The sequence below is a fragment of the Trachymyrmex septentrionalis genome, unplaced genomic scaffold, assembly GCF_001594115.1.
Source record: "Trachymyrmex septentrionalis isolate Tsep2-gDNA-1 unplaced genomic scaffold, Tsep1.0 scaffold40, whole genome shotgun sequence".
NCBI classification, from domain to species: Eukaryota; Metazoa; Arthropoda; class Insecta; order Hymenoptera; family Formicidae; genus Trachymyrmex; species Trachymyrmex septentrionalis.
Window position 1 is genome coordinate 2,385,891 of NW_017305569.1, and position 10,244 is coordinate 2,396,134.

Sequence of the window (10,244 nt, forward strand, 5' to 3'; positions counted from 1 at the left end):
GTATAATTTTGTTACGCAATTTTTGAAAATGGGAAAATAGATTATTGTATTTTAAGATATGTATATGTATTTTTTTTGTGTTTATATATTAATTTGTAGCTATTTTATTGAATACAAAAAAGCAAAATTAACTTTTTTCACAATAAAAATCGTAATTTTTTAACATTATAAAAGTTCTAACCATTAATATTACTAATTAAAAATAATAACAATGCTAATTCATAATAAGTGGAGTCAGTAGTCATCTCAAATGGTCTAAATCCCAGTGAGAAATGACAATGGAATCGACATCGAATCGATTTGACGTCGAATCAACGCCCATTGTCATTTCTCACTGAATGTCATACTTTAAGCCAGTTGCAGCACACATTAGAAAAGGATCGCTGCGTTTTCTGGCAACCGGTACGCTGCGGGTAATAAACAAGATCACGGGACCGGGGGTCCCGATGGCGGGGTATGAAGGTAAGGGATGAAGGGAGGAGACGGGAAGAGATTTTAATATGGACGCCCCCGCAAGCGGTTGTGCGTCCGATCTGAGTAGGCGTTCCTACGACCCTTTGTCAACCGACAACGCCGCTGCATCTTATCGCGCGATCGTAGTCGGGGATCTCCCCATTCCGCCACGTTCGGCCCTCGAGGCCATCGCTGTCGCTGCCGCTTGTTCAAGCGAAGAGACGGGCTCCTTCCTCCCGTTACATCGACGGTTATAACTCTCTGCGTCGTTTTTTCCACGTTGGTTTACGTCGCCGCAACTTCGTCGTCGCCGTCACATCGCGATCTGGCCCGCCGATCGTCTGGTATCGCAGTCGCCATCCCGCATCGATCAGAGATGGAAACTGGTTCAGATACCCAGATTTACATACGAGGATACGATACGCGTGGATAGAGGCGCAAGTCTGATTTATGACATTCGATATTTTTCGAACGGTTAATTGTATTCGGCAGCGGCAATAAATCGGTTAATATTTATGGATTCGACTACCTGCGAATATCGATGATTTATGTTTAATTAGAGATAGGAGAAATTACAGTCTTTCCACTTTTATGCATGCGATATAACAGTTAGAATGCATCTCAGACTTTTTCATTATCTCTTCTCTTGTAATCGATAAATATATTATTTTCTTTGATAGGTTTTTTATTATAAAAAATCAAGCTGATCTAATAAGGACGTATCAAAACATTACCAAAAATAAAAAAATTTTACAGATTCCATTACAACGTTTAAATATATGTGTAAAATTTGAGCACCGTTCTCTTATTGGTTTAAAAGTTCTTTAATTTTTTTGTTAATTTTGATTTTTATGTAAAATTGCGTTTTGTAAAATTTATTTGCAAATTTGATGAGAAAGTACATTAAATTAAATTTTAAACATATATTGATCAAACGATAATAAATATTCGTGCTAAAGTTTTTTTAGATCCAATTATTCGTTTAAAAGTTATTGATCTAAAATTACAGAAAAATACAGTCATTTTGCTGCATAAAATCATTGATGTAAGCCAAATTATTCTTTGTTTTATTTTTTGTAATTGGTTTCAGAGCGTATTCATGGGTTAACATCATCAAAATTTTTGAATGGAATATTGACTGGTATTAGCTTATTTTAGCTGATTGTTTGACTGATACTTTTAGATGATTGTATAGCCATTTAGATGATTGTATATTTTAGATGATTGTACAGCCAAAACATCCTTAAATATTTATGGAAATTGGTTGCTTTATTTTTTTACGGTCGCTTTATTTTTTTACGGTATCGATCGTTTTTCTAACATTGTGGTACCCAACTGCGATTTATGTCAAGGGCTCCCTGCACTATCGATTCGATGTATCACCAACGTTCAACGCTAAAAGCTCTCTCTCTCTCTCTCTCTCTCTCTCTCTCTCTCTCTCTCGAGTTGGTCGTAATAAGATATAAGAATCGAAGGTATCAAATTTGAGATTGATGAGAGAGAGAGAGAGAGGGGGGGGGGAAGTGATCCACAAAGTCAGCTAGTTGTAACGACTTTGAGGAAAGGAAGGATTTTTAATTTCATCAGAAATTCTTTATGGTGGACGGAGAAAGAGATGGACGTTCTCCGAAAGTGAAGTACATCCGCCATTAATCTAATATTGCGGTCGCCACCGCCCTCGACGTTGCGTGCTGCAGCCCAGTCGTGTCAAGCTTCGCTCCCTTTGAACGAATGGAGTCGCGGCGAGGGCACGTGAGCGCGTACATACACGCGCGCATTGTGTACATATCGGCATCATGGTGTGGCGAGGAGAAGAAGGAGGAAATGAGAATGGGCGCGATGTGTCGGTCGCGCTAATGCGAAATCAATGCCCGGGTTAGTTCGCGAGGTGTGATGAATATAAAGTGGATTACCACTCACTTCTCAGACTTGCCACAAACAAGAGACTTTCCAGCGAGTCGCGCGGGAGATACTCGAGGAGAAGGTGGTATCATGACACTCCATTTATATTTTATATAACTTGGTTAATAATCAGTATTTAAATTTAAAATTCAACGATTATATTCGTCGAAATGTTGTTTAATTGATTCCAGCTCGAAGTTACGAAACATGTTACTTAAGATACACATATTATTTATAAAAATGTGGGAATATTGCACAATGGCTTGAAGAGAAGCAAGGGTGGTAACGTGGCCTTCCACAAAAATATAAATTAAAAAAGTTAGTTTTTTCTGTAAAAAACAATATTTGTTACACAAAAATAACAAAAGAGTAAAATATTGCAGAATGTAGGCAAATGCATATGTACAAATGTATATGTAATTTCTTTTCCATATATAGGCTCTGCTCAATATTAAAAATTTATAGTACTTATATAACATAAATTATAGATTAATGATAGAGTTACAATCGATTTATTTTGATTGATAATTATTTTGCTTTGAAAATTTTGAAAAACAGCAATCAATATACTAGGGGGTTACATTAACAAAATCCCATACTATTATTTAACTCGAAATGTATACACAGCTAAATAAAATGTTAAATAACAAACAATACATTCAAATATATGTATATTTGTGTGATAATACTATAAAGTTTAAGAAAAATGAAAAAGTATATGTAATTAAATGCTAAAATGTACTTTAAAAACATTTCGAAATTTTTGAAAGTAAAAATGCGTTATAATAAATGCTTGGTTATTGTGTATTATATTAGCGTCATAGTATAACGGTGAATTATTGAGCAATAATTCTATAAGTAATCACTAGAATTTGCCATCTAATAGTGGAAATCAAAAAGAGTTATTATATGCTCATAATATTACACACTGGTCATAATTCTCTGATAATAAATTATCTGATAATTGCAAAACGTGGACAACGGTTACGGACAGATATTTAGTGCATTTCAGCGTAACACAGTGATCATTTTATCTTTATTTAATATTGGCAAAGATACAATAATTTATTGTGTTATACTGTGTCATCTGTGTTTCTTACTGGAAAATATCTGTTGATATCAGTGAATTGTTTGAGATGGAAAAAAGAGCGTTTTGACATATGGCTAATGTGTGCTATCATATGTTTCAGCTCTAATGATATTACACGTCAGAATATTTCTATCAATGTGTGTACAGTAAATGAGATAGACATATGTAAATGACTTTACGGACTGTCTATATAAACAAGCAAATTGCTTTTTAGGGAAATTTAAATAAATTATTATTGACCTCGCTTAACTGCAAACATGCGTTGTTATTATTATTATTATTATACATACATTTGATCCTTTGATTGAGCGGAGTTGTCTGACAAAGTAACTTACAGAAGATTTAAATGTTTTCGAGGTTCGATTTCGATTCTGACCTCAGAATTCTATCATCAAATTTTAAAGAAGTTTAATTATTGTGGAACTCGGTTTTAAGAGAGTCTTGGTATCGCTGAGTTTGAAGGTAGCCTCCATGAAGGATAATCTAGTATCACAGTGCAAAAAAATAATTAGAGTTTAAAAGTCGATTTGAAAATCAATATTAACTTTGCGTAATTTTGCAAATAAAACGAAATTGAAAACTTAATATTATATTTCGCAATTAAAAAATTCCCTAAAACCGAGTTTTATGATAATCAAATTATTTTTAAAAAATTCTGTCCGCCCTATTATATTGAATCTATCATTTTTAAATTTTTGATGTCATTTAAATAAAACATTATTAAGTTATCTCATAGACCAAGTACAAATTAAGCGAACAGTTTACATAATAAAAGGTGACCCCAAATGGGGTCGTTGGTCCGCAAAAGATTAAGAATTCCCTCGTAATTCCTATATTTTCACGATTAAAGCGTTGCGTAATTTCCAATGATGGTCTTCTGCTGATAAGAACTAAATGAAGCTACGGCGATTCTTAGAATCAACACGTAAATATAGATGTACGATCTGGTACATTGCATGGTACGGTAACATCGTTGGTTAATCAGCAAAGAGCGATATCACGCTCGGTCTTAACACTCATGATCGATCAGCGCGCACGCGAACTTGGATCAAAAACGCGTCGCTCGATATGACAGACATCATATTATGACGCCTGCATATTATGTATATCGAGCCGATGATTATCGGGCTGTCTTGCCGAGCGAGGGAGTTTTAATATGGTGACTTTTACGATCCTTTATAAGTCGGTACTCTTGATAGTCTATTTTTGCGCGTATTGTCAGCAATGCCAGCTGTATGCTTGAAAGTAAAATAGAAATATTTTTATGCTCTTGGGTTTCCATAGAAAACCAACTTTTGATTGAAACTTTTCAGTGAACGCTCAAAAAAGGATGCAGAACAATAATAATCGTGAAGATTATTTGACACATGTATGTTCGTCTCTTTAATGGATGTATAATCAAATAACTGATTAATTAGACAATGTACAGTAATTATAATAATGTAAATTAGGTTGATAGGTATTTTATCATTGAGGTCTCAGATATTGCATTTGCGTAATATATCACGTGTGAATAATCATCTAATTCACATAATTAGCAAACAGTCAATTAATTAATTAGTTACCTGCCCGAAGGGACGATGTATTTAAAAATATCTCATACGTATACATAAGTAATAACACCGCAGGATCGCCATTCTTCTGTACACGTGTAAGAAAATTAAAGTCTATAAGCCAAGGGAACGTTTCTCAAAGAATTACGATTAATTAAGGATCTTGTAAAAATATGAGTCGCAAGTCATTTGCAGATTCTGATGCAAATAAATAACTAGATAAAAGAAAACAGGTAAAGAAAATCAAAACGAAAATAAATCGACGTCAGATTTATGATAAGATTATATGGGCAAGAGACTCTTGTTAATTCTTTAATTTGTCATTAGATTCGTGTTAACAGGCAATATTTTACAGCGGTAGTAGACATTGCACGTTATCTTTTATCAGGTGTCTCGGATAGCGTTAGTTTATTAGTAAAACGATTATGTAGGTACGTTATGGAGCAATGTCTGCACGCGGAATCTTAAATATGTGTAATAAATATACCACATAAATATACCAGCAAACATATACCAAATGGAGAACCAAGATAGTACAGTAGCTTGCACAAGAATGCATGAATATATGTATATACATATCTACATGATGTGTTTTTTACATACATTATCATTTATTAATCCTATCTCAAATCTTTCTAGCAGCTAATCCGTGAATTATTTACGAGTGAAATATAACAATTTCAGAAATTTTAAATTAAAATTGAAATTAATTTGCATTTTCATGGAATTTCGTAATTTTGGAAAATAAAAATCTCAATATCCAAATTTTAAACCTAAATGTTCAGATTTTAAACATAAATAGCTACAGTTTACAAAAATTAATTACAAAGAGGCTATTATGGAGTCAATGCTGTAAGTGGTGCACAAATTCTTTATATAATATTATTTAATAGATGATATACAAATAATATAAATTGACGTTTCGGCTATTAATTTTAGCTATCCTCAGAATAAAATTAATATAATGTTGTTAAATTTTTTGCCGAGACGTTTAGGAAAAATTCGTCTTTTTACGCTGACGACTTAAAAATTCACTGCTGGAAGATCAGCAAGAAGCTAGCAACAAGATAGCGACAAGCGTCGAAAACGATACTCGCCTCGACTATACGCTATAAGAACAAACCCGCGTCTAGAAGAAATTTTTAATAACAAATTCGCTATGACTAGACGCGGCTTCTAGCGAATAAAAGTCGCCCCGTGCAAATCACGCTTAAGTGAGAATATTCATATTTATACGCATCACACACAGGTACGTAAGTATCATACACATAGATTGCTGCGCATTCAGACCTGTGCTAGTGTTCGTTGATTATATCGCAGATATGAGTCATAACGTTTAACTGAGATTATGGCAATTTATCAAGACTGCCACGAACTCTCGTTATAAATCGAGCAGTACTTGACATGTCGCGTCGGACTGGCGTCATTGACTTTTACATCGACAATTTAGTGAAACTCTTCTCACGTTGTAGGATAAAAACATAAGATATTTAAATAAAAAAAATCAGTTTTATTCACTGAGCTTACTAATTATAGATAACTACATTCATTTGTTGCACACTGTAAGTAAAGGAAATAATCTCATAATTTATAAAAAAAATAATGTCAATTGAATCGGTAATATTTTGATTACTTACTTTCTTATATGTATTCTAATTTTGATATATTATGACTTATACATATACACGAAAAGAATAGTTTTGCTGAAATATCTAAAAGTTTAGTTAGATGTAAATAACAAAATTATATTTAGATTTACATTTAGCTAAATTTTTAGATTCTTTAGCGAAGCTATTCTTTCCACGTATGTATAAGCCACAATAAAATTATCTTAAACATGGCACGTTTTTATCTGCAAATTTAATCACGAAAATAACAATAATTAGCAATTTATATAACAACAGAAAGAAATAGTGCAAAAGGTAAACTCGATGCAAATCCGTGCTGTCGCACAGTGCAATGACCCAGTCATCCTCTTTCTTTTTCTCCCTGTGATTATACACGGTGGCATGAAATACGCAGATGACCGTCTCGATAATTTTATAGAATAAATAAGCCAATGGAAAAACAAAGATGAAGACACCCGAGGGGGTTACGTACCAATCGTTCGTCAGTAGGCGCCCGGCGCGTTTTTCACGAATATTAAATCGGCTCGGAATCGCCATCGCGCCGCCATTGCACCGAACAACGCTGTTAGATACGTATCGAGATACATATCGGGATGATCGCGCGAATGAAATGGCGCTCCCGAACCAATTATCCTTCTCTCCAATATCCACAACGGGGCACCGACTGCTCCGGGCGACCGAGATGTAGATGATGCGCTCGTTGAATATCGGCCGCGACGATGTCCGACGCAATGAATGGAGGGGTACGCACCGCGCCAACGTGCGTGTGTGAGATAATTGCTCGCACGATTTTGCGTAATGCGGTAGATACAAGATTGCGAAATCACGAGATCAGAAAAGCGCTTCATGGAGCGAGGCAGCGCGCAGCTAAGCGCACCCTACGTCCCGTAAATCAAAGGCGCGCGCTACTTGTAATAATTCCACGATGCTAATTACGTGCCGCGCAAAGTCAATCTCGATACGATGATAAGAAAGCAATAACGATATATAACCTGATAGTCATGCTTCAGGAGTGTCATAGTAAAAGGTTGGACGTGCGATGACTTATCGTCAGTTGCGATCAATAGAGCCGTCTTTACTTTGTTGAGGCACTTGTAAAAATAATTTACAACGACTACTGCAATTTATATTTTAATAACTATAGTGAATTATAATGTCATATCGTGTAATTATGTAAAAATAAGACTACACAACACACACGAGCTTATTGCTCTCGTAAATAAAAATTAATGATTGTAACATTTTTTCTTTTCAAACAAAATTATTATTTTGTTAAACACACATTTAGCTGCCAACATCAGGAACAGAGATTTTTTTTAGTGATTGAAAGTAGGAAAATCGACGTGTTGGAGTCAGACAAGAACTTGTGGGAGATGGCAAGGGAGGTACTCGAAGACGGCTGTTTCAGCGCAACCTTCGCTCCCGGCGGGACCACGGCCGGCGAGACGCACATTGAACAACACGAGGCATCGCCGAGGAACAGAAATGTACGAGGGAGAGCGAAGGGAGAGAAGTAAGGCTCTCGGAGAAAGAGTAAAGCGGCGGTGGGCTGTACACGGTATAATTACAGAGGGCAGAGCAGTGGCTAGACCCACTGCAGCAACTTACCGTTGCCCAAGGCACCAGCATACACGAAATCGGCCGTGCCCCGATCCCGCTGCGACTCGGTCCTAATTCGTATTCGTGCCCCGGGTGTAACAGATAGGATACGCCTCGAAAAACGGCGGAAGGACTGGCAAGAATCTCCCGCACTACGCCCTTCTTTCTGCTCGCCGCGTTCTTTCTTCTTTGCTTCTTCTCCTTTGCAATGCAGATCTGAATAGGATAAGCAAGAGTCTTTTGTAGGATAACATAACGTCTCCGTAAGTGAAAGACACATGGAGAAGAAATAATAATGTAGCAGATTCTAGATGGATTGAGTGTATTTTAATAATCTTACCTTTTCGTATTTTTTACTATTTTATACTTCAGTATAACGTTACTTGTATACCTATTATACGTAGTGGCAGTTCATATGCAATTATTCTACTATTCGATTTAAGCGTTGCAAAATTTAATTGTGACTTTTGAGACACATAACCGCAAAGCGTAAACATGAATTAACCACCTCTTTTATCCTTATATTATATGAGCAAACCATGTCGGAACCAATTGATATTTTTTTTTGTACGTAATGCGAAGAAAGACGATCTTTATGCTTTTATTCTCACTCTGGCTTAATATGCGCGAACAAGAGTGGCGACTCTGAATCCTTTAATTTCGGTTGGCTGCGGTCACCAATAATTAACGAACTATAATCAGTGGACCACTCCATGTAACGTAACGAAACGTAACGAAACGTAACATGGCGCCTTTCGAGCCTCGGCCGCATTAAGCTCTCTGCACACTGGTATAATTGCACATGTACGAGCACATAAGAACAATTTATCAGATGTCACTAATTAGATTATGATGAGACCAATCTACCGTGCAATTATACTGATGCTGAACAGGACCCCAAGTTTTACGCTCGAGAAACAGTTGTTATGATTAACAATATGCAATAAATTGTTTAAGTCCTACGTTATTAAAATCCAATTTGTAGACAACAGAAATTATTAACATATTTCATTATTTAACTTATTAAAATACCTTTTATTCTTTATCATTGCCAAGAATCATTGAAATGATCTACTATCGTAATAGGGAATACGAAAGGGCATTTGTAAGAAAATGGAATAATCTTTTTATCTTCATGACTTTGAACATCTTCTATCTTGGAACAACGTTTGACGACAGCTATTAATTTTTCATACTTTAAAATTTATACGGGGAATAAAAAGACCATTACTTAAATTATGATCTTCCGAGATACTAAATCCCATTTCCTCTTCCTCTGGTAGCAAAGGAATATGTACTATATGTCCTCCTGTATATGAAGGGGCGTATTCTTCGGCGACGGATGAGAGCAGCCTAAACATTTCGCTCTTACTAATTACACGGTACTGCGGTACTGCTGCAAACGGGAGCTGAAGGCCTTGCGGCGGTAAAACCGGGTGAGCGACATTGCAAGCGCGATTTGCGGATTCGAGTCGCGTGAGATGTTTCTTCGCGGTCATCAGGAGAAAAGTAATACGTGTATGCGTATATATACGTACATACGCAAGCAAAGTACCTACAATGATGAATGACGTGCATGAGGAAAGCGATGGAATTTATCGCCGATGGCATTTTGCCCGCCTGTGACAGAAAGTACCGCGAGTGATTGCGGAGAACCACCATCCCTTAATGTTGATGTGTTGGTGTGCTATTTAGTTTGTGACGATTAACTTTGAAAAAATGTAATGAGTACTGTATTCGTAAATGCTAGTAGTGTAAAGTAGATGCACTTTTTTTATCACTTTCATATCAGGATCTGTTCTTTTTAGCTACTTTTTAATTCATCAGAGTTATCATCCAACATGAAAAGAAAAGCAGAAAATATGAAGTTCAGCTGAAAAGACAGGCTTCTAATTCTAAAAAGTAAGTGAACTGCTTTCTATTAGATTTGATAGAATTTTAATTTGCTAAGTCCATCATGCAAATATCGTAACAATTTTTGCAAGTGTGAAAAATATAACACAGCATTACATAATAATA